Source organism: Mustela erminea, chromosome 13, assembly GCF_009829155.1.
Source record: "Mustela erminea isolate mMusErm1 chromosome 13, mMusErm1.Pri, whole genome shotgun sequence".
NCBI classification, from domain to species: domain Eukaryota; kingdom Metazoa; phylum Chordata; class Mammalia; order Carnivora; family Mustelidae; genus Mustela; species Mustela erminea.
This window is the reverse complement of record NC_045626.1, coordinates 75,548,830-75,576,474: the sequence shown is the minus strand read 5'-3', so window position 1 is coordinate 75,576,474 and position 27,645 is coordinate 75,548,830. Positions and strand designations below refer to the sequence as shown.

Below are 27,645 nucleotides of genomic sequence, written 5' to 3'. Positions count from 1 at the left end.
TTTGGCTCTCCACAAGCAAACCTCCAATGACGACCCCTGCAATAGTGATTTATCAAGGATGTGTTCCAGGAAAAATCGGTAAGGGAGTGGAGAAATAGGATCCGGAAGGGGAGGAGGCTGGACAAGGGTGCAGAAGGTGCCCTTGGCTCTTGCTTGTGCTCCGGGAACCATGGAGGTCACCGTCCAGGAGGCTGGGTATTTGTATCCCTCTTCCCTGCCTATGTGCATTCCCAGGCACTCCCAGCCCCTGAGGTCCCTCCTCCCAACAAAGAGTGAAGGTGTTGGCAGCATTGGTTTCTCTGAGGGCAAGAGACCATGGGGAGATCACGTGCACAAAAACCATCAAGGTTCCTGAGTGCTGGGGGTGGTCTGTGCAGCACACAGAGTCGTCCCCTGATAGCTGGAAGCTGGAGGCCCCTGAATGTCCACTGTGGGAGACGGGACTGGTGAATGATACGCAGCTGGTAGAAGCAACAGATTATCCAGTGTGTACACAGCAGTGGCATTCAGAGCATCTTAAAACCACCTAACCATAATAGCTCTTAAGTGCATTGAAAGTACACATGCAAATGCGGCAAAGCACACAAAACAGTAACGAACGTTTTGCAAAAACACTACCAAATAAAAAGATACACACTGAACGGATTACAATGGCCCTGTGGGAGCAGCGGTGGGAGGCAGAAGGATAGAAAATGAGGCTAAGAGGAAATGAGCCCCGTGAAGGAAGAGAGGTCAAGTGCGGGGGCTTCCGGAGGCTGGTGACGTGAATGAGGATGGATGCAGGGGTGTCCATTATGTCAGCCCTCTCTTGTCTCCTGAGGTCCAGAAAAGCCCAGAGCAAACAGACAGCCCAAATCCTTGGCTAGCGTTCATGCTTGGGCAGTGCTCAGCCCATGCCTGCATCCCTGAATTCCCGATGAAGCCACGCTCGGCCGGCCAAGGGCCAAGCAAGCAGCCTTGGTCCTGCCCAGGGCCCTTGGGTACCCCCCAACCCCGGAGCCTCCTCTCAGACTGGGAATGAACTTGGATGAGCCACTGGAAGCCCTGGTCCAATTTAAGCTGGCTCTACGGCACCTAAGGCCTCATACTTCCTTGGCAATCCCAGCCCCTGGCCAGACAGATGGGGGCTCAAATCCACATCTGGTTCTTCCTGCCACAGAGAGCACAAGACCTCAGGAGGATGTTATTGGCTTCATTTTTATTAAAGAAACATGCATGTAGCCCTCACTACATTCTAGGCACTGTTCTAGGCACTATTAGAAAGAAACCGAGGCCCAGAGAGGGTGAGAAATGTGCTCAAGGTCACAGAGATAACTCAGGTATGCAAGGTAGGTCAAATGAGGCATTGTGTGTGGCTCCAGGCAGGTAGGCGTCATGCTGGGCTTCAAACTCCGCCTGCCACACGGCCAAACCCACTCTCTGTCCTCGTTCACCATCTGGCCTCCCTAGAACATTCTGGAATTCTCTGGTCTTTGCTCTAGTGGAACTTCCCAAGAGCCCCCACAAGGGCAGTCTGTCAGGGTTCACAGTGTGCATTTTACAGATGGGGCAAGACAGGGTTCCAGGTTCCCTACAATTTTTCTGCCGGGGTCCCCCTACCTCTAGGGAATGGCCCAAACAGGAATGTGTCATCATCCCAGGTGCGGCAGGAAAAGACTTTTTTTTTTTTTTTTAGATTTTATTTATTTATTTGACACAGAGAAAGAGAGAGATCACAGGTAGGCAGGCAGAGAGAGAGGGAAACAGGCTCCCCGCTAAGCAGAGAGCCCAATGTGGGGCTTGATCCCAGAACCCTGAGACCATGACCCGAGCCAAAAGCAGAGGCTTAACCCACTGAGCCACCCAGGCACCCCACAGCAGGAAGTCATTTGGAGATGGGGGCGCATTCGTGCATCCATTCTGCAAGCATGCATGGAGCCTGTGTCCTCCATCCCCCGATCCCCACCCCCGGCCCCGGCCTGGAGGTTGGGCTGTACCACCTGGGCCTTTCCCCACCCAGACCTCCTCCTCACACTGCAAGGGTGGCTGTCACCAAGTCTGTCTTCTCAAGGGGACAGCTGAGGCCAGAGGGGGTGGGGGTGGTCGCGCTTGCCTGAAGGCACACATCTGGTGAGCGGCAGTGCAGGGATTTGAATTGGGTTAGTCTGAGTCCAAGGGCCCCCCTTCTCCAGCTGCTGCCTGCTGGCCTGTGTCCCCAAGGGCTCAGGGGACAGCAGGGCTGAGAGGCATCTGGGCAGCAGCTGTGTGCCTTCTGCTTCCCCTCTGTGTCTTTGCTCATGCCCCTGCTAAACGGGCGCCCCAAGTCCGCAAAGGACTGTCTGTCTGTGTCTGTCTGTCAGGTCTCTCCCTACTTGCTTCTCCTTCAGCCTACCTCTTTCTCCTTATCCGTGTGTGTGCATCTCTGGGTCACACTCTGTCCTCTCTATAGTCTCCCTGTCTTCTGTCTCCCGGCTCCCCCCTCCACCCGCCCCGCCCCATCCTCCCCTCTGAGAGGCTCAGCGGCCCCTCACCTGCCCTCACTCACCTCTGTCGGCCCCTGCCGCCAGAGGCCCTTTACTCTCCCAACCCACTGCCTCTCCAGCCAGAGCATGCCTGCCACTGAACTCCTGGCCACGGGCCCAGGGTAGGGGCCTTATCAGGGCCCGTGGGTGTGGGAGCCCATCAGGGAAACTAGAAGCGCTTGCCTTGGTGTCTAGACTGGCTGTCCTCCTCCTCTGCCCCCTCCCCCACGGCCCACCCTGGCGGGCAGAGGGCCACCCCGATGCCTCTCTTCTAGTTCCCTCCAACCTCGGGAAGGGGACACCTCTCCCTCAGAGGGCACTCCGTTTGGGGGCTGGAGAAACTGGGGTCCTGACTGAGCAAATGACCCTCCCTAAGCCACAGAGAAGAGGGGCTCAGTCTGTCCTGTGCATAGTGTGTCCCCCAGAGCCTAGAACTCTGTCTGGCCCGCCATATGCCCTCATGCCTCACCCCTCTGGAGCCTCCCTGCAGAGACCTACAAATAGAGGCTCACTCAAAGAGGGGAGGTGGCCGTGGCCTTTAAGCCTCCGCCTAGGACTTGAACCAAGGATGCTCTGACCCCCAAATCTTTGCTATTTCTACTTGCTCAAGATCACAGCCTCGGCCCGCAGCTGAAGTGTCAGGAGGCCTTCCACATGCAGCTCCTCCTTCACAGAAGTCCCTCCCCACCAGCATCCTCACCTCCCCCCTCCCACCCCTACCCCCTCACCCCCTAACCCCCACCCAGCCAGACAGCTTCTGTAGGTTCTGATGTCAGTCTGCTGCAGGGTCTCCTGGCTGCCTCCACCTACCAGTTCCTCACCCTTCAGGGCAGAGAGAAGGGCCCCTGGTCCCCAATAGATTGCTCTCAGGGAGACTCCTTAGGGGTTATAATGCCTGGATCCCCAGCTCGGAGGGACTCAGGAGCCTCAAAACCACACTGCACCACAGATACTCCTGCCGCAGGCTGGCCGCCAGCCCCGGGACAGAATTAGCTCTGTGTCGGAGAGAATTTCCTCCCCGGTCCCACGCCCACACTTAGGAGCTCACGCTGAGTCACTGCAGTGAACTAGAAAGTGCTGGCTGCCTAACAGTCTGTCCCATTTTCTTTTGGCTTGGGTGGGCCCATGTTTGAGCTGAGGACCCTGTAGGAGGGCCAAAGCACTGAGCTTACAGCCCGGGACCCGGACAACCCCCTTGCACAGAGACCAGAGACCCCAGGAAACCCCCAATGGTGATGAGTGCCCAGAAGCAGGAGACCCCCAAAATACCCACTCCGCTGTCTGGTACCCCTGCCCACTGGAATGCCACTCCTTCCTCCCCAGTATGCTCTGTCTATCCCCATCTAGTCCCCCTTGCTCTGTGTCCTAGGGTTCCCCTTGACATCACAAGGCTCTTTGCCCTCAGACTTCTAGTTGAGTTTGATCCACGAGAGACCCAGCTGGGGGGAAGAGGGTAGGAAGAGAGGGGGTGGTCAGGCTCCCTCCCACTCTGAGCTGGTCATTTGTTTCCTTCTACGACCTGAACCAGACTCTCCCTGCCCACCTCCCACGTCTGTCAGATCCGACCCATTTTGTTCCCACACAGCTCCCAGATCTTCCCATGACTTCTGCCCAGCAGACACTGGCCTGGCTGACGGTGAAGTGTGGCCACTGCCTAACCAGCCTCTTGTTTCCACTGTGATTTCGTTTTTCAACTGGCAGCCGGAGAGGCTGCAACCCTCTGCTTCAAAGCCCTCCTTGAGAGCAGCACCAACTCCTTCCCAAAGTCCCCCAGACCGCTTCCTATCCTGGGACTGGGCCTGGGCTGGACCCCGGCCCCAGATGAGAGCCTGACTTGGCATCAGGTTCCGGGGCCCAGGGAGAGCACAGACACTTCCTTGCAAACCTGGCCCCACCTCGTAGGGGAGAGCCAGCCTCCGGACTTGGCTGCATAAGGCTGCTAGCAAGAGTGTTTGGGGGGGACACCTCTCCTTCCAGGCTCGGTGGCAGCTCTGGCCCCATTAGTGAGTCTGATGCACAAACGCTGCGTGTCCTCCCAAGCACTCAGCTTGTGCCCAAAACCCCCAGACAGATAGCCTGTGCCTCTTCCCATAAACACTGCGCCAGCCCCTGAGGTGGCCTGTAAACAAATTCCCCCCTGCTTACGTCCCCTGAGACTAGGAGGCCCAGCACCCGACCCGCCTAATCCCCTGAAATCAGCCTTGAGTCCGCTCACACAAGCAATCCCCAAGCTGTGTACACAGTTTATCCGGAAGGCGGCAGGCCCTGGGGGCGTAGGCATGAGCGGCTCAGGATGTGGTCTGAGAGGGCTGCCAACGGTGGTCGCCGTCTCCCCAGGCCAGGCGCCGGCCCACCCCATGTGCTCAGGGTCCTGCTCACAGCGTGGGCTTGGAACCTTCACTCCCAGGGACTCTTGGGTGCTCCCCAGAAGTCATCATCACAGCCCCTGCCCCAAGTCCAAGCCAGCACAGCCCCTTCAGCTCTGAAGGCCAGAGTGAATCTGATACTGCCCCCAGGTGTGGCTTCTCCCCTGCCTCCTGAGACCCCTGGGAACTGGCGGCCAAAGGAACCTTCTCCATCAGCAGGGCCCCAACCTACGTGGGAGACAGGAACAAGCAAGCTGAGCCCCGGGGTTCCTGCTTCCTCCAGGCTCTGGTCCCTCCCTCCTTCTTTGTAGCTCCTGAAACTCACACCAGAGCCCCAGGCCGGGTATGAGACCAGACAGACCACCCCTGTAAGGAGCCCTGGAGCTCAGAGTATCAAGTTTAAACAGTATTAATAATCATCATCAAAATAATGATATTTTACTGACCACTTACTACGGGTGCCAGGATGCTGAGAAGCACCTTACGTACGACCCCTCACAAACCCTGTGGGATGGTGGGCATTATTTTGACCCTTTTAGAGTTGAAGCAGAGGCCTAGCGAGCTTGAGTCTTACCCGGGATCACAGGACTACTGAGAGGCAAAGGTCTTTATACTTCTACTGGTTTTGCTTGGCACATGTCCTTAAATAAACCCCTGACACTCTGGGGGCCTTGGTTTCCCCATCTGTGCAACAAGGAGGTTGGAGTAGATGGTGTCAAAGTCTCCCTTCCAGGGTTAAAAAAAAATGCTGTAGTCGAATGGGGCACGGGTCTGTCTTGTGCTGGTAAAAAGACAGTGTGGCTCAGCTCCATGCAGTGTGACCCCGAGCAAATCACTTTCCCTCTCTGAGGGGCCACACGTGGTTGGGTTGCTTATAAAATGGTAATATTAAAACCTTCCTTTCAGGGGTGCCTGGGTGGGACAATCGGTTAAGCGTCTGACTTCTCGCTTCGGTTCAGGCCCTGATCTCAGGGTTGTGGGATCGAACCCTGTGTCTGGCTTGGCTCAGCATGAAGTCTGCTTAAGACTCTCTCTCTCTCTCCCTGTCCCTCTGCCCCTCCCTACCACGTTTTTTCTCTCTCTCTCAAATAAATAAATAAATCTTAAAAAAAAAAAAAAAAAAAAAAAGGTAAAACCTTCCTTTCAGAAAATCAGGGAGTCTGAGTAAAATCATCTCTTGGGACTCCTTGCAGTTCTAAGATTTCTGGCCCAGGGGTTGAAGGTTGATTAGAAGCCTCCCCTTCCCCAACCTCTGAGGAAGTCTGGGGTCCTTCTTGACTGTGACAAGGTGGTCTCAGGCTCATCCCCTCTTCCAAGCTACCCACCAAGTTCAAAGGCCCTTCCTAGTTAAGCAACTAGGTACAAATGATCTCTTTTCCAAGGTTCAGTGTTCCCGTCTGTAAAAGGGGCTGATGGTACAACCTCCCTCCTAGAGTTCTCATGAGCGGGTCATGAAGCAATAACATGGGTGGACACAGTGCCCCCCACAACCCAGCAGGTGCTCAGCAAACATTTGTGGAGAAAATTCAGACGGTGCTTATCTGGGAGAACCAGCAGCATCCCTGTCCCCGGGTGAAGAGAAAGCTTGGCTGAATCCAGCCAGCAGATTCTGAACTGAAGCAAAGAGCCGCACTTCTAGAAACCAACGGAACTTGAAGACCAGCCTGGAATGTGCCTGGGGGCAGAGGAGGGATGGGAGCCAGGCCGCAGGCAGCGGTTCCTCTGAGCCTCCTCCTGCGGGATCAGACAGCTGCCCTGGCCACTGCCATCGCCACCCTCAGCTCAGTCTCCTCCCCCATCCTGCGTCCCCACATCCTCCACGAGGAGGTTTTGCACTTGGTGAAATCTCTCTGCTGAACCCAAGCTATTGTCCTGCATCGGTCCACACAGAGCTGCACAGCGTCACCCAGAGCCAGCCCCAGGCTGTGAGGTCTTGGACCCGTTCCCCACATCTCTAACCCCCCATTTCTGCTTCTGGGGCATGGAGATCACCCTGCAGGCTGTGAAGATCAAGGAGAAGGCCCGACGGGATGCACCTAGCAACACAGTCAGCCCTTGCAGGGTCTCACGTGATGCTGAGTTCCCCTTATTCCCATTTGACAGATGGGAAAACTGAAATTCAAACAAGTTTCATGATCTTTCCCCAGGTTACCCAGACAAGTGAGCAATGGGTAGAATCTGGCTTCTCTTGTGGTCTTTCCTGGAACCTGGTTCCAACCCACTTAGAGCTAGGATTGGATCCCAGCTCTGGCCCTTGCAGGCTGTGTGATCTGGTACGAGTTGCTTCACCTCTCTGAGCCTCATCCCTGGCATCTGCCTCCAGGAGCTGTGAGCATTCAGTGAAACGAGGCTGGCGAAGCCGCGGGCAGAGTGCTTATCACAACCACAAGGACTTACAAACACCACGGGCAAGGTAAAGCCTGGGAACTGCATTCCCACTGCTACCTTGGCAGACCTGCTATTTGAGGGTCCAAGGAGAAGTTGGGAGGGCACGCGCCTTCTCTGGAAGCCCTCCAAACAGGGTCAAACGTCGGGGAGTGCTGGCTATGCTTGGGTCACTGACAGGCTGCAGCGCTGGAGCCTGGGCCCCTTTCCAGCCTTTTCCTTGTGTCCTGTTTGCTTGTCCCCTGAGCCACGCTGAGGCTTCCAGCACATCTGGTGGAGAACAGCCCTGCCGAGCCCCTCCCTGGCTGCCCAACAGCCCTGTTCACTCCAGGTCACCTTGTTTCTGAGACTTCCTGCCTCCGGCCTGGAACGTTCTCCTCCGTGGCCCTGTCACAGGAGGAAGTGTGCTCAGCATGGGCCTGGGGTTCCAGAAGTGTGGTTTGGCACCTTGGCCTGGGAGAGGTCAGAAAACAGAGGCCCTATTGGAGGGTGAGGGAGGGTGAGAGAGGCTGGGTTGGGGCCTCTCCCAGACAGGCTGACTCAAACCCTCCGGGAGGCTGAGAAAGTTCCGGCAAGATGGCCTTGACATTGGGCTAACAGAGAGCTCTGAAGGCCGGAGATTCTTCCCTCCAGTTCTCAGATTCTCCTGTTTCCTTTGCTCTAACCTTCCAAGAAATATTTATTAAACATCTATTAGGCTCCAAGCCTGGATCTGGGAACTGAGGGGGCTGGCATTCTCCAGGGGGGCTGGGGGGATGGGAACAAACAGATAAACAAAGGCACAATGAAGAAGGCCATCACCCCTGGAGCCAGAGAGCCTGGGTTTGAATCCCTGCTCTGCCAATCACCAGCTGTGTGTCCTCGGGCATGTCACCATACCTCTCTGTGCTTCAGCTCCCTCATCTGAAAACTAGCAGGGATGCAGCTCCACCCTCACAGGGTTGTTCTAAGGATTAAATGAGTTTACATTGTCAGTGTTTTAGAAGCAGGCCTGGCTCACCGGAAACACTATATAAATGATGGAAAAATAAAATGATTACAGTGGCAGGTGGTGGGATGTGCTACAGAAAAACTATAACGGGGAATGGGTTGGAGAGCCTGGGAGGCTCAGTCGTTAAGTGCCTGCCTTTGGCTCAGGTCACAATCCCAGGGTTCTGGGACCGAGTCCCACATCGGGCTCCCTGCTCAGCAGAGAGCCTGCTTCTCCCTCTCTTGCCTCCCCTGCATGTGTTCCCTCTCCCGCTGTCTCTCTCTCTGTCAAATAAATAAATAAAATCTTATAAAGAGAAAAAAAGAGGTATGGAGCATAGAGATGGGGGAGAGGGTATTATTTTTAGGTTGAGTGCTCAAAGAAGACCTCTCTAAGAAGGTGACCTTTGAGCAGAAACTTGAATATAAGAAGAGGGAGACATGTGACTATCTGATTAAAGGCAGTACAAATAGTAAGTGCAAAGGCCCTGTGGCAGGAGCAGGTTTGACAGGTTCAGGAAATGGCACAGATCTGTGCATTCAAACATTGATTCAAAAGGCTGCTAGTAAACACCTTCTAAGTGCCACACTCCTTGCTAGAAGCTGTGGGTGTGAGATGGCCCAGTCTCTGCCCTCATGTAGGGGAGGTGGGCACAGGGGCATGGTTGATGCTCCTCAGAGCATCTAAAGTCCAGACTTCCAGTGAACTGGCCATATTGGGCTGCATCACAAACAGGATGGGGTTCTCTGCCATCTCCACCCCTCCCTAATACCTTCTTGATTCTGTGGCTATGAGCCAGTGGCAGTTCACCACAGAGTTTGCCCTGGGTCCTGCTGGTATAGAGATCAGAGAGATCTGGTGAGAAAGATGGGTCAAGTCATTCTCACTTCTAGCTGTAATGGGAGGGTGCATATCTCTTTGCAGAAGTGACAACATAGTCCCAACATTACTCATTGTGTCCCCTTCCTGGCCATTAGCAGCCAAGTTTTTGACCCTGGCTCTGTACCAATCAAAGGCAAGTTGGTTGGGGAAATCAGAGGAAGCTTCTTGGTGGAGGTGACATTTGGCCTGAGCCTTGGAGGGTGCAAAGCCTTTGCTAAGTGGAGCCATAGAAGGAGGGGGGCATCTGTGCAGACAGAACTGTGTGCAAAGGCACAGAGGCTTGATCAAGCGTGGTGGGAGTGCGTGTGGAGTGGGATGGCAGGAGGGAGGGCTATGCAAAGAAGACCCTGCAAAGCAGCAACTTTTCCCTGGGGGCAATAGGGAGCCATGGATGGTTTTTGAGCAGAGGGGTGTCCATTTTTCTCAAATGACCCCAGTTCTAACTCATACAACTGATATGGGGGCTGTGCTGGAGGAGGGGAGGCTGGAGGCAGGAGACAAGCAAGGGGCCCTGTGAGCTGGGTAAGGATCCTTCTGCTAGTTCCAAGTCCAGTCAGAAGTAGCAGTCTTTGGAGGCTCTAGGAATTGGGGTCCCCTCAGAGAGTGGGGGAATCTGGTAATCTCCCTATTTCCTTTTCCTCAGCCCATGTGGGCAGTTTTGCCTCAAGAGTTGTTTCCATGGCAACAGCCAATGCTCTAAGAAAGGTCTTAGATGGGCAGACAAGTGGGGACCAGAGATACCCAGATGAGGCTTCACGGGAGAGGCCAGGTCACAGAGAGGGGCCCACACTGGCCAGTCCTGGGGACTGAGACTCATCTGCTCCCAGAGCCACTGAAGCCATGGATGCAATCTGGTCGCCATGATAATGCTGATTCCTCATCTCTCAGTCCCACTGACCTGGGGCCTTTCAGCATGGGGGGTGGGGATGAGTAATGCCAAGGGGCAGCCGGAACCAGCAACTCACAAAATAAATACGCACGTCTAAGACAGGGGTGTGAGGCAGGTAAGTGTGGAGACCCCCAGGAGATGGGTATGGATGCAGCCAAAGGAGCAGCATTCTGGGTCTGGTTTTTGGATTCCAGAAAGGCATCCTCCCCCACACCAAACTGACATCTGATAAACCCCCGCTGCTATGCCTTGAATTCCACCATAAGAGTTGCACTTTCTATTCCCTTCCCCCCAATTAATTGCCATAAAAGTAGTAACGATAACGAGTGGCGTGAACTCCGTCCTCCTGCCAAATTCACATGTTGGAGCCTCATTCCTAATGTGAGGGTATGAGAAAGTGGGGCCTTTGGGAAGTGATGGGGTCTTGAGGGTGGAGCCCCATGAATGGGATGAGTGTTTCCATAAGAGACCCCACAGAGAGAGTCCCAGTTCCATGGTCAGCGAGGAGACAGCCATCGATGAAGCAGGCGGCAGGGCCTCACCAGCCACCACATCTGGCGGCACCCTGACCTTGGACTTCCCAGCCTCCAGAACAGTGAGAAATCAATTTCTGTGGTTTATAAGCCACCTAGTTTATATTTTCGTTATAGCCACCAAGACAGACTAAAACAATGACCAACATTCACTGGAAGTTTGCAATGCACCAGATGTCGTTCTAAATACTTCAACACACAAGCTCGTGCAATCTAGACAGTAACGGCACAGAGGGTATTACTGCTCCCATTTCAAGATGAAGAAGCTGAGGCACAGAGAGGTCAAGCAATCTGCCTGGGGCCACGCAGTTAGGAAGGGGCAGAACCAGGATTGAGATGTGGGCATCCACTCTATTCCTCCCTGCTCACCACTCTGGAGTTTCCTTCCACAACCCGTGCTTGTTTCTGGTGTCGTGAAGCACGCAGAGCTTAGCAGTGTGTGGCACAGGGTAGGGGGCCAGCAACGTCTGCTCCCTTCCTCCTTCCTGGTGTATGGTCCCAGAAAGGAATCAAATATAAATCACTCCCCTAACAGAAGAAATGCTGCCTTTCTCTCTAGAAGTACCCTTTCCTGGTAACCTTCAGCAAACCTTAGCTTAGCAAACCCTAAGATTTTGATGAGGAGCCCCTGGAATCCAGAGACAGCTTCTGGACTTCTACTTGCCCCCAGGTGGTGCCCATTCCTGGGTCCCTCTGGGGAGTGACCCGACCATCTCTTCTTTGTGGAAAGCCAGCCCTCCCTCTGCCTCCTCAGGCTGAGGGGCTTGGAAGGAGATAACCCCGCCCCCTGCTCCAAGCCTGGCCAATGAGAATACCCCATCCCCTGGCCACCAATGACTGTTTCAGGAACTGGGCACAAGGGCCTGAAGTGGGCCAGTGAGAGCCTTCCATGAGACTCTTGTCACCCCTTGGGCAAATTCCACCAGAAAACAAGACCAATATGGAAGGAAGCAGACCTCCAAGATGGAGAGAGACCAAACATGCCTGAAACACTTGCTGGACAGATGAATTCCCCCCAACCGATGTATTTCCCTTCCTGCTTTAGCCAGTTTGAGTTGGGGCCCTGTCCCCTGCCACCAAGAGAACCCTGCCTCACACGCGCTGTTCCAGCTCTGATATCTCAACGTTGAGGAGGGACCTCACTGCTACAGTGCCGGAATCATCCAAAATGGCAGCAGCTTGAGACAGAGAGAGACCTAGAGCCTCACAGACTTGCTTGCCTGACCCTACAATGTCCCACTGATGAAGGAAGGGGCTCCCCTTCAGGTGCAATCAACTCTCCAGGGAAATCAGGAATGTCAAGGGAAGTCCAGAGGGCTTGTGAAGGGCTTCCCTTCACAAGCAAGCAAGACCAGGCCTTGAGCTGGGAATCTGACACACAGATGAATTAGACAACATCCCTCCCCACCCCCACCCCACCCCACACTCCCCCATCCCTGTCCACACAGCTGCGGGGAGCTGGGAAAAGCAGTCATGCAAATAGATGCCCGAGTCAGAGCTGACATTTACTAAGGGCAGAGGCTGTGGCCTCTGTGGCCTGTTCTGGCCACGGCTGCACCCCAGCCCCTTAAGTCATAAGTGACACACGGTGTGCACTCCATAAAAAAAAATGTGTTAAATAAATTTGAAAGCTTCTTATGTGTGTGGCATTTTCATGTTACTAGCTCAGTCTCTATGTCAGTCTTGGGAGGTTAGAACTATTATTTTATTATTAGCCCCATTTACAGATGAAGGAGGAGAAACTCACTGAGGTTAAGGAGCTTGCCCGAGGCTGCCCAGCCAGGAAACTGCAGAAGTGGGATTAGAATGGGGACTTACAGGGTTGTGGCAGACATCTGTAGGGGACATGGCAGGAGCAGGGAAGAAGGAGGGAGTGGTTCTAGCTGAGGGTTTGCATCCTAGAGGGGGCTGAGGGGACAGTGGAGCTGCAGCAGGGAGGTGGGACCCCGGGAGAGGGTGGAGTTCGGTTGTGGGGAGCGCTGTGTGCTTACAAAGCTCCAGGGAGGAGAGGCTGAGGCGGGGAAAAGCAGCACAGGGCAGGAGCCCAGATGCAGAAAAGCCACAAAGAGAGGAAGAGAGGCCCCCTGAATGTGAGCACTGGTATCTGTTCCCCTTGGCCAGCCTGGGTAATGTCAGCAACCTCGGGTCACTGACCCAGCACAGGGCTGCAGGGCCCTGGGTCAAGGAGGGCTACCCGGGCTGAGGAGTGAAGGACCGCAGAGTCCAAGTCCTTCTAATCCCACCTGCTCCCTTGTGCACCAGGAACCCAGTGCCTCCTAGCACAGTGTTTGAGACCTCTAGGGCCCTTACCCGGGCAGATTCCTCTGCCTGGAGAGGCCCTGTCTCGTTCCCTCTGCTCCCCCCAGTCCCACTGGGCACTCTGTTAGGAACCCAGGCAGAGCAGCCAGCAGTGGTAGCGAGAAGAAAGCAAATGCTCCTGCTGGGACAGCCAGGCGTCTGGCTCGGTCTGGCCTTCCTTATCTTCCAGCCTCCAGACAAGGCCCCCAGAGATGGGGGGTTTACCATCCCCACCTAACAGGTGCTGAAACTGGGACTCTGGAAGGCACAGGATCAGGATCACCAGCCACGCCTGGAACTTGGGTCTGTTCTAACAGATCCCAGCAGCAATCCATGAGGCTGGTTGAAATATCCGTCTGTCCTGTCACAGCATGTCCAAGCATCCGGAGGGGAAGACGGCCCTTCTACTGTAAGGCCGTGATGAGCCTTTCTTGTCTGTCAGACTTCCCTCACATCTCTCTAGCAAGCTTCTATGCACGGACTCAGAAGCCCTCTCCCGTCTTGGGGTCTTGGAGCACAGCTCTGAGCTGAGAGTAGCAGAAACCAAAAGGCTGGCATGAGACATTAACTCCCACGTCTTGGGTGCCCACTGTGCACCCAGTACCTCTTCTCAGAACAATGCACCCACATGGGCTTTTGCAGTCCCATCTTGCAGATGTGGAAAACTGAGACACAAAGAAGCAAGACCAACTCACCTAAGATCCCAGAGCCAGGAAGGGGCAGAGATGGGATTTAAACTTGGGTCTGCCTTGACACGGGGGCCCTCCCTACCTGCGGTCGCTGTGACTGTACCTGATATTCTGTGACTTGCCTGCTAGAGATCCCTGGGCACAGAGCCCTGTGTTCTTATGCCTCCTGACCCCCACCCGGGCCCAGGGCTGGCAGGGCCACCGCATCTCACACATTCCCCAAACCCACCTCCAAGAGCCCTTGGTGACTAGATTCACCCAACTCTGGAAAATAGTCGCCACTCACCAGGCTCCTGGACAGGCAGGGGCTGCAGAGGCCCGTTCAGCCGGGTGGAGCCCCGAGAGATCCTGGAGCCGTGAGCTGCGCAGTTGCACCCTGCCCAGGCTGCTGGCCCTGGGCACAGGGGCCCCGGGGCATCTAGGCAGGTTCTGGCCCCTTAGAATTCCCTGGCTCCAGCCCAGGCGGCTGACAAAAGGGCAGGCGCTGCTGCCAGCAACTGGGACAGGGGAGCCTGAGATCCCACCCTGTTCCCAGGCATGGGGGGAGGAGGAACAGGCTGCCCTCCCCCTCGACCCCGTCACTGCGCCGTCACCTTTCCCAAGGCAACCCTCCAGCCTTGCCCTAAGGAAGGGTCTTGCTGGGAAAACTGCCCCTCCACCCTCAACGGAAAAAACAGCTGATTGGAGCCCAGAGGAAATTCCAGGATCTCCAAAGCCGTTGCTGGAGAGGCTTTAGGATGGAGGAGTCTGCCCCGCTCTGGTTACAGCATAAGCCTCACCAGGCAGCAGCAAAGCCAGATGCTCAGGCCGGCCCAGCCCCACGCCTGCCATGCCACCTCGGGCCACAGGGCCATCGCCTCATCTGCAAGGTTGGTCCTTGTAAAAACTACATGGGATCCCCAGCACAGGGTGTATAGGAGATCAGCCATCCAGTTTGGGGGTGTCCTGTGAGGCAGTGCTTCCAGAACGTTCCAGGCAAACCAGGATGGATCGGGCAGCCTCCGTAGGTAACGATCCTGGCCCCAACTCACATGCCCCTGGCTGTTATGTTTACAGAGAGCTATTTCTGGAGGCAGATAATACCAAGTTGGAATTCTAGCTCTGCCACCAGAAGCTGTTTTCTTCATTCGATTACTGTGACAAATCTCTGCGGTGGGCCAGGCGCCAGGCTAGGTGTGGGAATGCCGCAGAGAGGAAGGTGTGCAAAGAATCGAGTCTGGCAGAGTTCACCTCACGCGGGGACGAGACACAAGTCTTTGCACCCAAGGAACCAGTACGCAGGCGACATCGTGCAGGGGTGCCCACAGCCCTGCCTAGCGTTGCCTGGAAATGAGGGGAGCCTGCCCCTGGGGCCGTCCCTCAGGAATCCCCTGGGCCCCCAGGTCAATACTCAGAAATAAAAGAATCCAAAATAAACTCGTCCTGGGTTCTGCCATGTTCCAGGGCAGGTCACTCCTCTTTCTTTCCCCCCTCCCAACCCTTCCCCAGCAGAACTTCCAGAAAAACCCATCGAGTCATTAGAAAGCTCTTCCTTTTTGGACTAAACTGAACTCGGAGCAACCTGTCATACTCGCCTCAAGCCTGGTTCAGCCCCCCTAGAGTCACATGGGATAAGCTGGCCACCTCCTTCCCACCCCTGCCCCCAAATGAGGGTCACTTCCTCACTTTTAACGTGGGCCAGCCCTTCCTCTGCAACATTCTTAACCCCTTGCCTTCTGGCTCTCACAGGCTGGGATGTTCTCTGCCCAGGCAGAAGGAAGAGTGCTACAGGATGTTTTTGCTTGCAGGTTTGTCTGTGTGTTTGCTTATGTTTTGACTTGGTACAGAAGGGAGGGAAAAAAAAAATCTCAAAAGACTCACATATACAAGGGATCATAAATTAAAAGTGAGAGTGTAAGGAGGAAGGGAACGTGGGTGGAGACAGAAAGCTGAGCCAGGGCTGAGGGGAAAAATGCAGACGATAAGTAATGTCCTACATGCTTAGCTTGGGTGGGCCACGCCACGGACTCCCAGACTCCTAGTCTCGGAAACGAAAACTGGTCCCAGCGGTCACGTGCCTCCAGCTAAAAACAAACCCACTCCGGGGAATGGGAGGCCTTCCTGGGACCAGGGGGCAGAAGGACTTTTCTCCGGAGGTGCCTGCAGAAAGGACAAGGTGTGTGGTGATCACTGTCCTCACCAATGCCCTGACTGTGGACACAGGCTCGAGGTTCTGCTCGTTTTAGGACAGGAATCCAGATGCTTGTGGCTTAAATACAGCGCCCTCCCTCCGTGCTGGTAGCCTGACCCCAAAGGGCAGTTCCTTAAGAGCCCATTTTCTCAGCTGGGCCCGGGCAGGAGTGTTTAGACCCGGTTTACGCATTGCCGGTTTCCTTGGAAGACATTTCTAGAATATCTGGGAGTGGGCCTGAACTGTGTGGTCTTTGAGGCGCCCTCCCTGATCCTGCTTCTCCCTGAACAGATGTCTTGATGTTATGAGCCAGAGCAAGTGGCACACCATTCTGTGGCAAATGCTAGACCCCAGCCCCAGTCCCTACCAGCTGGAGGCAGGCCTGGGGTGTGGTTCTGCTCCCTCCCCAATGCTTGCTTTCCTGTTACCAGGCCCAAGATGCTCACGGCGCCTACGTAGTGACCCTATATCCTGGCCTGGGGCTCTTATCTCAACATGCTTATTAAGAGTGCTGCTTTTCCTCTCACAGTGCCCCAGTCTGGACAATATGGTTTTCCTACTCACAAATCACCCCATCCTCTGCCCCAGAGGGAGGGCGGCCAGAAGCTTCCGAGTGCAGACCCTGCCTGCCCACCTGTGCTGGACCCTGTGCTGAGCACTGATCTGGGTCCTCACATTCCCATGACCCCCACTTGGCAGACGAGAAAATAGGTACAGAGAGGCTGGGGCGACTGTGTAAAAAGGTACATGCCAGGCACCTTGTCCAGAATATTCAAGGTTTAGGTGCCCCCTGGCTCTGCTCTGGGGCAGCTACTCCCACCTCCTCCATTTCACAGAGGCAAAGAGTGAGGCTTGGCTCAGAGACACAAGAGCGCCTGCCGGAGACTCTGCAGCCTCAGCCTGAAAGCCTGGATTTGAGAGGCAGGCTCTCGCTCTGGGCCCTGGGGCAAGGAACTTTGGCCTCTCTGAGCCTTCGCTTGTCTCATCTGTAAAATGGGAATGAATCTGGCAATTACCTTCTGTTGTTGCAGGACAGCTGATAGTAGGAGCGCCTCGGAAGCTGGCACACGTCCAGATGTGGTTACTAGCGGGCGGGAGGGGCAGCAGCATGCCCAGAACCTGGACCCTCCCAGGAAGTCCACGCCCCTCAGCAGAGCAGGCTGCTTACGTTGTGGGGCCCCATGCAAAGTGAGCAAGCAGGCGGCTTATTCAAAAAGTACTAAGAGTTTCAAGACGGCAACTCCGAGGTGTCAAACCAAGCTCAGGCCCTTCTGAGCCCTATGCGGCTGCCCTGGTGGCCCACCCATGAAGCTGGCCCTGCCCATCTGGAGGGGTGCCCCCTCTGGAAGAGTCCAGCAAGCCCAGCAGGGTAGGGGTTGGGTGGGCCAGGCGATCTGGGCTGGAGCAGGGGGGTGTGGGAGCAGGGGAAGACACCAAGGTGGACACAGAAGGAGATGGGAGGAGGGCGGGGCAGCCAAGTCCCTCACAGAGGGAAGAGGATACAGCGGAACAGGGAGGACGGGGGGCGGGGCAGCAAGAGGTGGGATGGGGAGACAGAGAGTCGACAGAGAGGGTAAGGGAAGCACCTAAAAGGTGAGAGCAGGGAAGAAAGACTAAGACAAAGGAAATACAGATTCAGAGTCAGACAGAAGGGGGAAAGGCTGAAAGCTACCTTTCTGCCTGACTCCTGAGAAGGTTCAGGAAGGCCTTATGGACTCAAACCGGAGTGGGCCAAGGAGGGGCCCCACGAACAGCCATCCTTCTGGGGGTGGTCCAAAGCAGCTTGGAGAATAGAGGGCAGCCTTAGGTTATTTCCAAGATTCCCAAAGACCACAGAGCTAGGAGCAAGGTGTGAGCCCTATGCAAACGTGAGGGGCCTCAGGTCTGGGAAGGAAAGCTGGAGCCACTGGGCAACGGGGGACCACACACTGATCAGAAGATGCAGTGGAGCCGCATTCATGTCTTTGGCTCATTTTAACAGGAAACGGCAAGCATCACTTAACACCCGGGCTGTTGGGTGGTGGGGTGGGAGCGGTGTTTGGGGAGGTCCTGGCAGAGAAAAGACTGGCTAACAGCCCTATCAGGTTGTTTTCTCAAATGATACATGGGTTTTCAGTCATTATCTTCTCTAGAGAGTCTCTGTCCATTGGATATTAGCATCAGGAAGAGCCCACAAGGACACATTTTTTCCTATAAACATTTCACCAAGAGTTTAAGAGTTCAAAGGTTTTCTTGGAACGAGACAAGCAAGTCTCTTGAGTCGACCACCCATGGCCAAGGGGGCCACCAAGATGACGTGGACGTTAGAGGGAAGCATGGGCCCAGCATAAACCCAAATAGGACCCTCGCTAGGTTCAAAGTGGGCCAGAAGGGACCCTCTCCTGGGACACTGAGGAAACCAGAGTCAGGTCAAGCTAGATTTAAGACCTCAAATGTGTTCATGTGACAGTCAAGGGATAAGGGTGGCAAAAGTCATTACAGGTTAGATAATACTTCATAATAACTCTTTTTATTAGTCTACTGGGCCTTTGATTCTCACTTGGTTTTGTAACTTAATTTTTTGACTAGGTAATACAACTCCCATCTGATTGGTGATGTTCAAAACCATCTAAAATTATTAAAAAGTTAGAATGCAAATCCTTGCTCCCACCATGCCACCATCTACTCAGTCCCCTCTGTAACTATCAGCATTTGCTTCTCATATCCCCTTCCAGGATTTCTGTGGGTAAACACAAACGTATATTCTATTTCTCTCCATTTTGCATGAAAGGTAGTATATTACACATGCTACTTTGCAAATTGCCTTTCTTACCTAACAATACATCTTGGAGATCATGTCCCATCAGTATGTAGAAAAAGTACCTGTCATTTTTGATGGCTGCATAGTATTCATTTTGGGATATAGACACACACACACACACACACACACACACACACACACATTTTTTAATTAATTTTTTAAACCACCATTTACTGATCCAATCTCCCCAGGTTGAGCACTTGACTTGTTTCTAGTCTCTTACTACTATAATTCATTATTATATATGTGTTAAAATATAATCAACATGCTTTGTGTGTATCATTTCCTACTAATTCCTAATACCATCTGAGGCTCTCAAGCCCTTGTCTTTCACGATGAGCAAACAAGACTTAAGGCCTCCCTTTGCAGTGGCTATGTTGTGTTTTAATCTGTCAAGAAAATGCTTCGGAGCCACTTAGACTGTCAGTCCCCAAAGAGCCCAAGCCACATCTGTGGTATGAGGTGTCACAGGAAGTCAGGCATTCTTGGTTTTTATTCTGACTGTCCTGGCTGTTCCAGCTTCTGGTTCTCAGTTCCCAGATTTATCAGAGGGAGAAAGCAATCACATACAGGGCCGCGTGGGGATCAGGGATCAGGAATGGATTCTGAAGGTATATGAAGCTATCTCTGGTACAAGGGAGACAGATCCGTGCCCAAAACCCTCTTGCCAACTCCAAAGGGTAAATCTGGACCCTGTGGGTTCCCAGAAAAGAAGCCAGTCAGGCTGGAGGGGGAAGGCTCCCCAGAGAACTGGGCAGTGACAGGCCAACTGGCACTTTTTCCAGAGCTGTCTCCATGTCAAAGGCTGGAGCCTGAGCTGCTGAGGAGTCATATTCTGGGCCTGGCTGGGCAGCCATGAGCAGCCCCAAACCATGATCAACTGAAAGTTTTCCACTTTAATTCTGTTTTAAAATAAATCAGTGATCACATTCCTGGTGTAGAGAAACCTCTCCTCTCCATGGATGGCCCTAGCCTTCCTGTCCCCTCAGGAAAGAATCCAAGATAATTTTCCACCCATTGCTCATGATGAACAAGTCCTGGCAGACAGCATGGTGCCCGTCCCACTTCCAGGCAGGGTCCTCATCTCCTCCACGGGGCTCTTACTTCTTCCCAACTCACCTCCCAGAGGGAGGGCCCCAGGTGGCAGACAGAGGGGCCTTTGTCTCCCTGCTCCTTGCTTCCTCATCCATCTGCCAAGAACCAAGAAACTGGTGCAGGTTTCCAAGGGCCCCCACAGCGAGGAGCCATGAGCCTGCCCTGAGAACCATCACCGTCAGCCCTTGGGATCCTTCCGATCCTTCCCTTTGTTCCAGCCTCCCCACAGCCCTGATTCTCACCCCATCTCACAGTTGAGGGAACAGAGGGGCCAAGCAACCTGCCAAGGTCCCCCAGCTACAGTATGGAGTAGGTGATTACAGGCGGAGTTCGGATTTAAAGCTCTGACGGTGTACACACCGGTACAGTGTGCAGCAGAAGCAGAATTTGAGCAAGAACATATGGACCCTGGTGTCACCCTAAAACCCCAGAGGGAAGGTGTGGTCAGGGAACCAACCCTGTGCTCTCTCCCTGAACCCTGGGACGCACGTCACACTTGGTTGGTGGTATTTATCCTGAGTTCCACCAAGAAGCCCAGCCGTCTCCAGGGCTCTGGGACTCAGGATTAAATATCCCAGGCCTCAGGGGCTTAGCACTCCTCAGCTTCCCAGTTTAGAAAAAGGCAGGGCACCTCCCATCACCCTCACTACATGCCTGCTTACTGGGGGGCAAAGCCCTCTCCTTCCTCCTTTCCTCTTCCTCCTCTCTCTGCTTTTCCCTCCCTGGCCAGAATCACAGACACCTAACCCACTTGGGTTTTCCTCTCCCCCTGCTCCCACCCTCCCAGGAAAGGAGCTGGTAGCTGAAAAGAGCTCAACCCCCTGGGCCATGCCCATATCCACACCAGCTCCCTCCCCCTTCCCTTCCCCAACCCAGAATGCCCTCCCTGCTCCAGAACATTCATACATTCCTCCATTCTATAACAGGAATAGAAGCTGGGTCCTGAAAGCCTCCGCACCCTCCTAGGCAAAGAAACACAGTCCAACAGCCAAAAGCACTTATAAATGATTCAAATGTTTTACTGCCATCTCTCAAAGAAAAACAGAGTGTGGTGGTAGATGTTGGGGCCCTTCCTCACTGAGGGCACCCATCCCACAGCTATAGAGTACCAGACAGCTGGCCCCCTCTCCTGAGAAGGGCCCTGAGCTAAGCAGGGGCTGCCTCTCCCCAGCGGACGGAGTACAATTCAGGCTCCAGAGCTCCCCGTGGGACCAGGCTGAGGCTAGTCTCTGCCTGAGACTGCCTCTTTACGGAGTTCCTCCTCTGCTCTGTCCTTGAAGGCATAAAGATTGTGCTCCAAAATACACTAATCAGAAGAAATAATATTTTAGTTCCATATTTTTTTTTAAAGATTTTATTTATTTATTTCACAAAGAGAGAGACCAAGTAGGCAGAGAGGCAGGCAGAGAGAGAGGAGGGGAAGCAGGCTCCCCGCTGAGCAGAGAGCCCGACTCGGGACTCAATCCCAGGACCCTGAGATCATGACCTGAGCCAAAGGCAGAGGCTTAACCCACTGAGCCACCCAGGCACCTCTTAGTTCTATATTTTTAATTAATTAATCAAATTCCATATTCTAGCATTATGTTAATTATATTATCTTATTATCTTAATACTAAGTTCCATATATTTTTTTAATTAATTAATTGATTTGGAGAGAGAGTGCATGCAAGTGGGGGAGGGGTGGGGGGGCAAAGGGAGAGGAGAGAGAAAATCTCAGGAAGGCTCCATCTCACAATCCCGAGATCAGGACCCGAGCCAAAACCAAAGATCAGACGCTTAACAGACTAAGCCACCCAGGCATGCCTAGTTCCATATTTTTTAAAAATTGAAACTAATGCACAAAATGCATGATGAGCAAAATATCACAATTTTAAACAAAGATGGACTCCAAGTTTGAACTTGGGTGACCCTGCCTCACTCACCTCCCTGAATTTCAACCCTGCCTTACAGAACTTACTCAATACCTCACATTCACCTAAATCCTTGCCTCAGGCTCTGCTTTGGGGAATCCCTACCTACAACAGCTATCCAACTCAGAACCCAGTCCTCTGTCTCCCTGCCACTGCCCTGACTCTGAGTTGTGTGCTGAGCACTCACGTGGTAATCATGAGCAACTACTATGTGCCAGGTACAGTCCCTGCTCTGCAGTCTGGCTCTGGCTTTAGCTGCTGGAACCTTCCCCTCCATGCCCAGGGCCCAGTCTCTCAGTACTTTCCAATCATGTGACCTCAGCCACATCTCTGCCTGCCTGACCCTCCCTGAGCTCAAAGGAGCCCAAGATCCTGTGTTAAGTTCAGTGAACTCCAAACTTTGGGGTTTCATGAACCCAGTTACGTTTCCCAGTTCCGAAACTGGCCTAGAGCCCCCATCTTTCTATGCCAAGTAAGAGTGTTGCAATATTAAAATTGTCCTTTACCGCCCCCACCATTTCAGAAAAAAAAAAAAAAAAAAAAACCGGGATGTTAATGCCAACGAAAATCAGTGGGAAAAAGACCTCTTTCTCAGCTGAAAACATCTTACTTTAGGAAAAAACTCATTCTGTTGTCTGTATGCTATCTCTCTGTTTCTCTGCAGACTAGTAAAAACTTGACCACATACAGGTTCCAGTGGGCCAGGTTTGTCAATCACCCTATAGGGGGATATATATATAGGCAGGGGAAACAGAGACCCCAAGAGCAGCTCTCTCTGTCCCATCCAAACCCTGAGCCTTGAATGTTCCTGTGGGGGAAATTGAGGCACAAACAAGGTGCTGAGGGAGGTGGGAGACATGGCTTCCAGTCCCACTCTGCTCCTAATTTCCCTTGAACCTGCACAAATATCTTTCCCTCTCCAAGTCATGAGCATGTGGCTCTTCCAGGAGACCCTAAGCCCTCTGCCCAGCAGGGAAGACTCAGGGCATCAGTCCCACCTGAACACATGTGCCAACACAGCTGGAGAGATAGGACTGGACACCAGGCTTCTTTCTCAGACATCACGTTTGGGCCTCAGTTTCCTCTTCTGGAAACGAGTTCTCAGAAACCTGCCAACTCCAGTTGGCTCACGGATAGCAGTCAAGGAGCCAAGGGCCGGACACTGGGCAGAAGCCAAACCACCTGGAGAAAGAGGCTGGCCATTGCCTCAGAAGAAAGGCACACAGGCTGTTTCCTCTAGAGAGACCCAGCCCAGGCCAGAGGTCCAGGACTCAAGCTGGGGAATACTAAAGTTTGCATCTTTGGGCAAAACTGTCCCTGTCTCCAAGGCGAGCATCCTTGCAGCCCCAGGCGCTAGCTGGGTTCTTCGCGGTTCTTAGGTCTGGGAGCTGATTGTGACCAGAGGCGATGCAGTGGAAGGAAGTGGATCTCAGATGTCCAGGAAACTGCCCCAGCTGCCCAGCCATAGATGCAGCAGGGAAAGGGGAACAGGGACTCACCCAAGGGCTGGCATCTCTTGAAGTGTTAGGGCGAACGCTATCTGGCTTCAAACTCTAGCTCTGCTGCTTACCAGCTGTGTGACTGAGCAAGTCGCTTAACCTCTCTGTGCCTATTTCCTCAATACACAGTGGAGAGATGGGGGTGGGGTGGGGAAGAAGAGTCAGTTGTCTGTCACTGTCCCCCTCAAACCTGACGATCCATGCATTTTCTACCCCAAATTTCTCTGAATGAGCCATAGAGACAGGAAACCAGAACACAGATGAAGGTCCCCTCTGTGGAGCTGACCCAAAGATTTCTGAGGGTCACAATTTCTCTCTTTAAATGCAGGAGAATATTATGGCACTGAATGCAAAATTTCCATGCCTTTTTGTTTGTTTGTTTAAACAAAGCACCCTCAAAATAATTTTATGTTTTAAAAATAGGCACACAGGGACGCCTGGGTGGCTCAGTTGGTTAAGCAGCTGCCTTCGGCTCAGGTCATGATCCCAGTGTCCTGGGATCGAGTCCCACATTGGGCTCCTTGCTCGGCAGGGAGCCTGCTTCTCTCTCTGCCTCTGCCTGCCTCTCTGTCTGCTTGTGCTCGCTCGCGCTCTCTCCCTCTGTCTCTGACAAATAAATAAAATCTTTAAAAAAAAAAATAGGCACACAACCTCAAAATAACTTTAGTGAGTGTTCGGTTTTTGCTTAGAAAGGAAGGGGTCTTGAGGCAATGCTCCAGACTATGGTTCCCGGAGCATGCCCTCCGTTGTTGGGGCTCGCTGGTCCATCCCCCCTCACTAGCACCTGTGCAGTGCCCACAATGTGCGCAGGGCTGTGGGGTGCCTGCGACAGGTTTCCTGGACCACTGAGGCCTGCTTCTTTTTTTCCTGGCATCTTATCTCAGCTAGCTCCCAGACAGAAGTCAGAGAGCCCAGCTGGCACCCAGAGCCTCAGAGACCCTCCCTCACCTCAAGGAAAGTGCTTGCTTTTGCCCAAAGATGTCCACTCAGCCTCTGGAACTTAGAGCACTGGCTTGGGAAGATAGGGAAGGGAGGAGGGAAGAGAGGAGGGAGGGGGGAGGAGGGAGAGTGAGAAGGAGGCAAGCGGTCAGAGGGCAGGGAAGTACACTGAGAAGACAAGGGCCAGCCCACCTTTGTCCCAGCTCCTCACAGTGGCCTGGCTCTGTACCCCATGTCCGGGGACAGAGCCCAGGATCCTCGAGTCTTAGAGTCCCCTCAGGAATGGGAATGTCCCAAGATGCCTGCCCTGCAGCATTTCCATATGACATGGACGGGAGAAACCAGCCAGCAGCACGCCCCCCACCACCGCCGCCCACCCCTGGAGGAGCCAGATGATGCCCAGAGAGACAGTTTCAAATGGTTCCAAAAGCCTATCACTGCCTTGGAGCCAGGAGCACTTTCGACTTCACCCCTGCGCCCTCTCAACCACCCTCTCAATGCACCTCAAGTCTTCGAGAACATGGCTCTCAACGAGGTGAAGCAACTTGCTCAAACCCTCGCAGCAAGAAAGCAGAAAGGAGCAGAGCTTCTTCCCAAAGCCACTTCATCGCTAGGGATACAGACTGGACCGGACCGCTAGTGGCGAAATCGCAAACACTGGGCATTTATTGATCACTGGGCCCCGGAGCTGCACGCACGCTATGTGTGGACGCCCCATTCCACATTCTTCCTTTAAACAGCTGATGGTGGCAAATATTAAAGGGAAAAAAATATATAAAACATAAAACATGCCCTCCCCTACATCTATCTCCCCAATCCCAAAATCCCTATGAGGCAGTGTCAACCTCTCCCCCATTTTATAGATAAGGAAAGCAAGGTCTCATAGCTAGGAAGTCAAGGACTGTGAAACCAGACAGTGAATAGGATTCTGGAAATACCATTGGCCATGCCCCCTGCCTCTCCAGACATATCTGGACCAGAAGGGCTTCTCCCCACACCTGCCCAGCCTCCAGGCTCCCCGCCAATGCCCGCATCGGGGGACAGTTTTCTTAGTTCAGTGAAGGGTGACAGGGGCACCAGGCTCCTCACCTAGATCCAGGACATGGCTGTGGCAAGTACCTCTGCCCCCAGGCTCTGGGAGAAAGTGGCAGAAGGGCGGACCCTGTAGACATGGGGTGTGCCCAGATTGCGACACTGGTCCCCATGGCCTCCCACGCTGCTAAAGTGCAGCTTCGTCACAGGGGAAAAAAAAAGGCTCAATTCTGGCCACTCTATCTACAAGAAAAAGGAGGGACAGAGAAGCCCTCTCTGGCGGAGGTGTGAGGAAGTTGGAAATATACACTTCTATGAAATTGATTCTGTAACTGCCTGTCCTCGGATCTCTGGAAGAAGACAGAGCTGCTGCTGGCTTGCCTGGGAATCCCTGGCCAAAAGCTCCCTTAGCCTTGTGTCTACAGTGCCTGGATGTCCACCACCACAGACTTTCTCTGCTGACTCAAGCCACCTTGCTCACAAACCCCCACTCTGGTGAGCTGTCATTAGTTGTAAATACCTCAGTGTGAATGAGTTGGATTGCTTTGGTTTTCAACTGGACACCTGGATGAGAATGGGCTTCTGACAGAACGGGGCATTTGATTTAAAAAAAAAAAAGGAAAAAGAGATAAGAGAATAAGAGATAGCCCTAGTTGGAATAGGGAGGATGTGAGGCAGACTTAAGGCAGAAAGGCCCAGAAGCCACAAAGGAGGAGGGTAGGTAGACTCTGGACAAAGGGGCCAGGAAAACAAGAAGAGCCATGTGGGATACAATTAGGTGTAGGGGCAGGTAGAGAAGGAGGTGTCAGGGGCCCGTCTCCTGTGTGACCTTAGGCAACTGACCTACCTCTCTGAGCCTCATCCTGGATAGGAAAGTATGGCTGCCTACAGGCTAGGGGGTGCCTACTGGCCCCAGAAGACAATCTGAAAGACAGGAAGTGGGATGGGGCAGAAGCCCAGCAGGGACTCAGCCAGGGGAAGCTAGCTGTCCCCTGGGGCAAGGGACATAACCCAAGAAGCTCTGAGAAGGAAGAACTCTGGGTGATATGGCTTCCCGGGAAACATGAGAAGCCAGCGCTGGGAGAGGCCCGAGAACGTGGAGCAAACAGAAACTGTGGAGCCGGGGCCAGCCAGGCTGGACAGGGAGGAGGCCCGGGACCCCAGCCTGACCAGGGCCCTCGCCACCAGGCCTGCCAGGAATTGGTGAGGGTGAGGTGAGAGCCATCGCCCAGCCAGGCTCCAGGAAGCTGCCCTGCCCTTCCCCAGAGCCCTGTTCCAGATTTCCTTCATGGCTAGGGTTTTTCACAGGAGGAAACGGAGGGGGGAAGGATCAGAAAAAGAAAGGTCCATTGAGGCCAGGCAGACCCAGCATCCCCCAAGAGAAGAGAGGCTGGCCATTCAAGGTCCCCACCCACTCCTGCCATGTTTTGGGGCCAAGGCAGGAAATGGAGGGGAAAGTGTGGGGCCTAACATTACCCTGGCATGGTCCACACTTGGCATTTCTCAGCCCCTCCTGGCTCGGGACTTCTGGTCCCTACTCCCCCATCACCATTCTGAGCCACTGGAGACCGGCCCCCTCATGCAGAGGCCACAGTGCTTTTCAGTCCCACCTCTGGGCCATACATGATCTCATGTAAGCCATGTAACACCCTGGTGATCCCCAGTTTACAGTGGGGGAAACTGAGGCACAGAGCAGTTAAGTGATCTTGTCTGCGTTTCACAGCCAGCAAGCAGAAACGGGTTTCAAAACAGGTCTGTGAACTGGCCGAGTTTCTCCTTCTACGCACCAGATGGATGTCCCATTCTGACTCAAGGAACGTCCTTTTTCTTCGTGACCCAAATCCCTGACAGCTGAAGGGGCCCCCTGTGAGACAAGTCAGCGAGAAAAGAGACTGCAGATTGCCTTCACTCCCCCAAAGACTCTCTCAACGTCAGTCAGCTCTACCTCCCCTGCCTCTGGGAGGCCGGTGGGCCCTTCGGCTCCCAGCCCGGCTCAGTCTGGCTCCAATGGAGCATTGGCAAAGTCTCCCCACAGTAAACAATCCCAGGCTGACCACGGGTGCGAGCCTAAATCAACTTTCTTTAGCCCCAAGCTCCGCGTTTCCATCCGTCAGCAAGTACCAGGCACAGGAGGAGAGCGGACCCATCATTCTGTCACAAAAGCCACCAATGCAAAGAAATATTCTCTTTTCCAAGCTGGTTTCTGGACCAGACAACCCAAGAGATAGAGCCACAAACCAACATGCCCTCTGCCAAGTTGGAAGCTCAAACTCAATTAGCTTGGGGTTGTCTGGAATCTTCAATTGTTCAAACGTTTGAGCTTAAGCACAGAGTTTGGAAAGAGTGAGCCTCGGGACAACAGGATGCTGTTCTGGTGAATACTAGCAGCCTTGGACCACCCAGAAAATCGGGTGGGATCTTCAAGACCCCGCAGAGTGTCCAGACTCCCCCCGGCCACTCCCTGCTTCCGCCCACCACACCAGACACCCCAGGCTCATGAAGTTTCCAAATCTCTCTTCATGCTGCTTTCCCTACCTGAAATATCTTTTATTTCTGGCCAGCTTCTGCTCCAGCCAACTAGAGGTCTCATCGAAAGCCAACTCATCCTTGGAGCCTGCTCAAATCTGCACTTTTTTCTCAAGGTGCTATTTCCAGACTTCCCCAGCAAAGGTACCCCCAGCAAAGCT

At 53.7% G+C, this 27,645-nt stretch overlaps 1 protein-coding gene across 5 annotated transcripts in view; it reads right to left on the bottom strand.

Annotated features, from left to right (window-relative positions):
* CMKLR1 (chemerin chemokine-like receptor 1) overlaps window positions 1-27,645 on the bottom strand; it is a 47,516-nt gene that overhangs the window by 10,715 nt on the left and 9,156 nt on the right. The window contains exon 1 of one of the 5 annotated variants that reach the window (XM_032310053.1): window positions 16,700-16,758. The exons of 2 other annotated variants lie outside the window; for them this stretch is intronic. The gene's annotated coding sequence lies outside the window, so the exon portion shown is untranslated. Of the gene's footprint in view, window positions 1-13,771; window positions 14,076-16,699; window positions 16,759-27,645 lie in introns of those variants that run through there. 2 more of the 5 variants (XM_032310052.1, XM_032310051.1) reach the window with 2 other exon arrangements.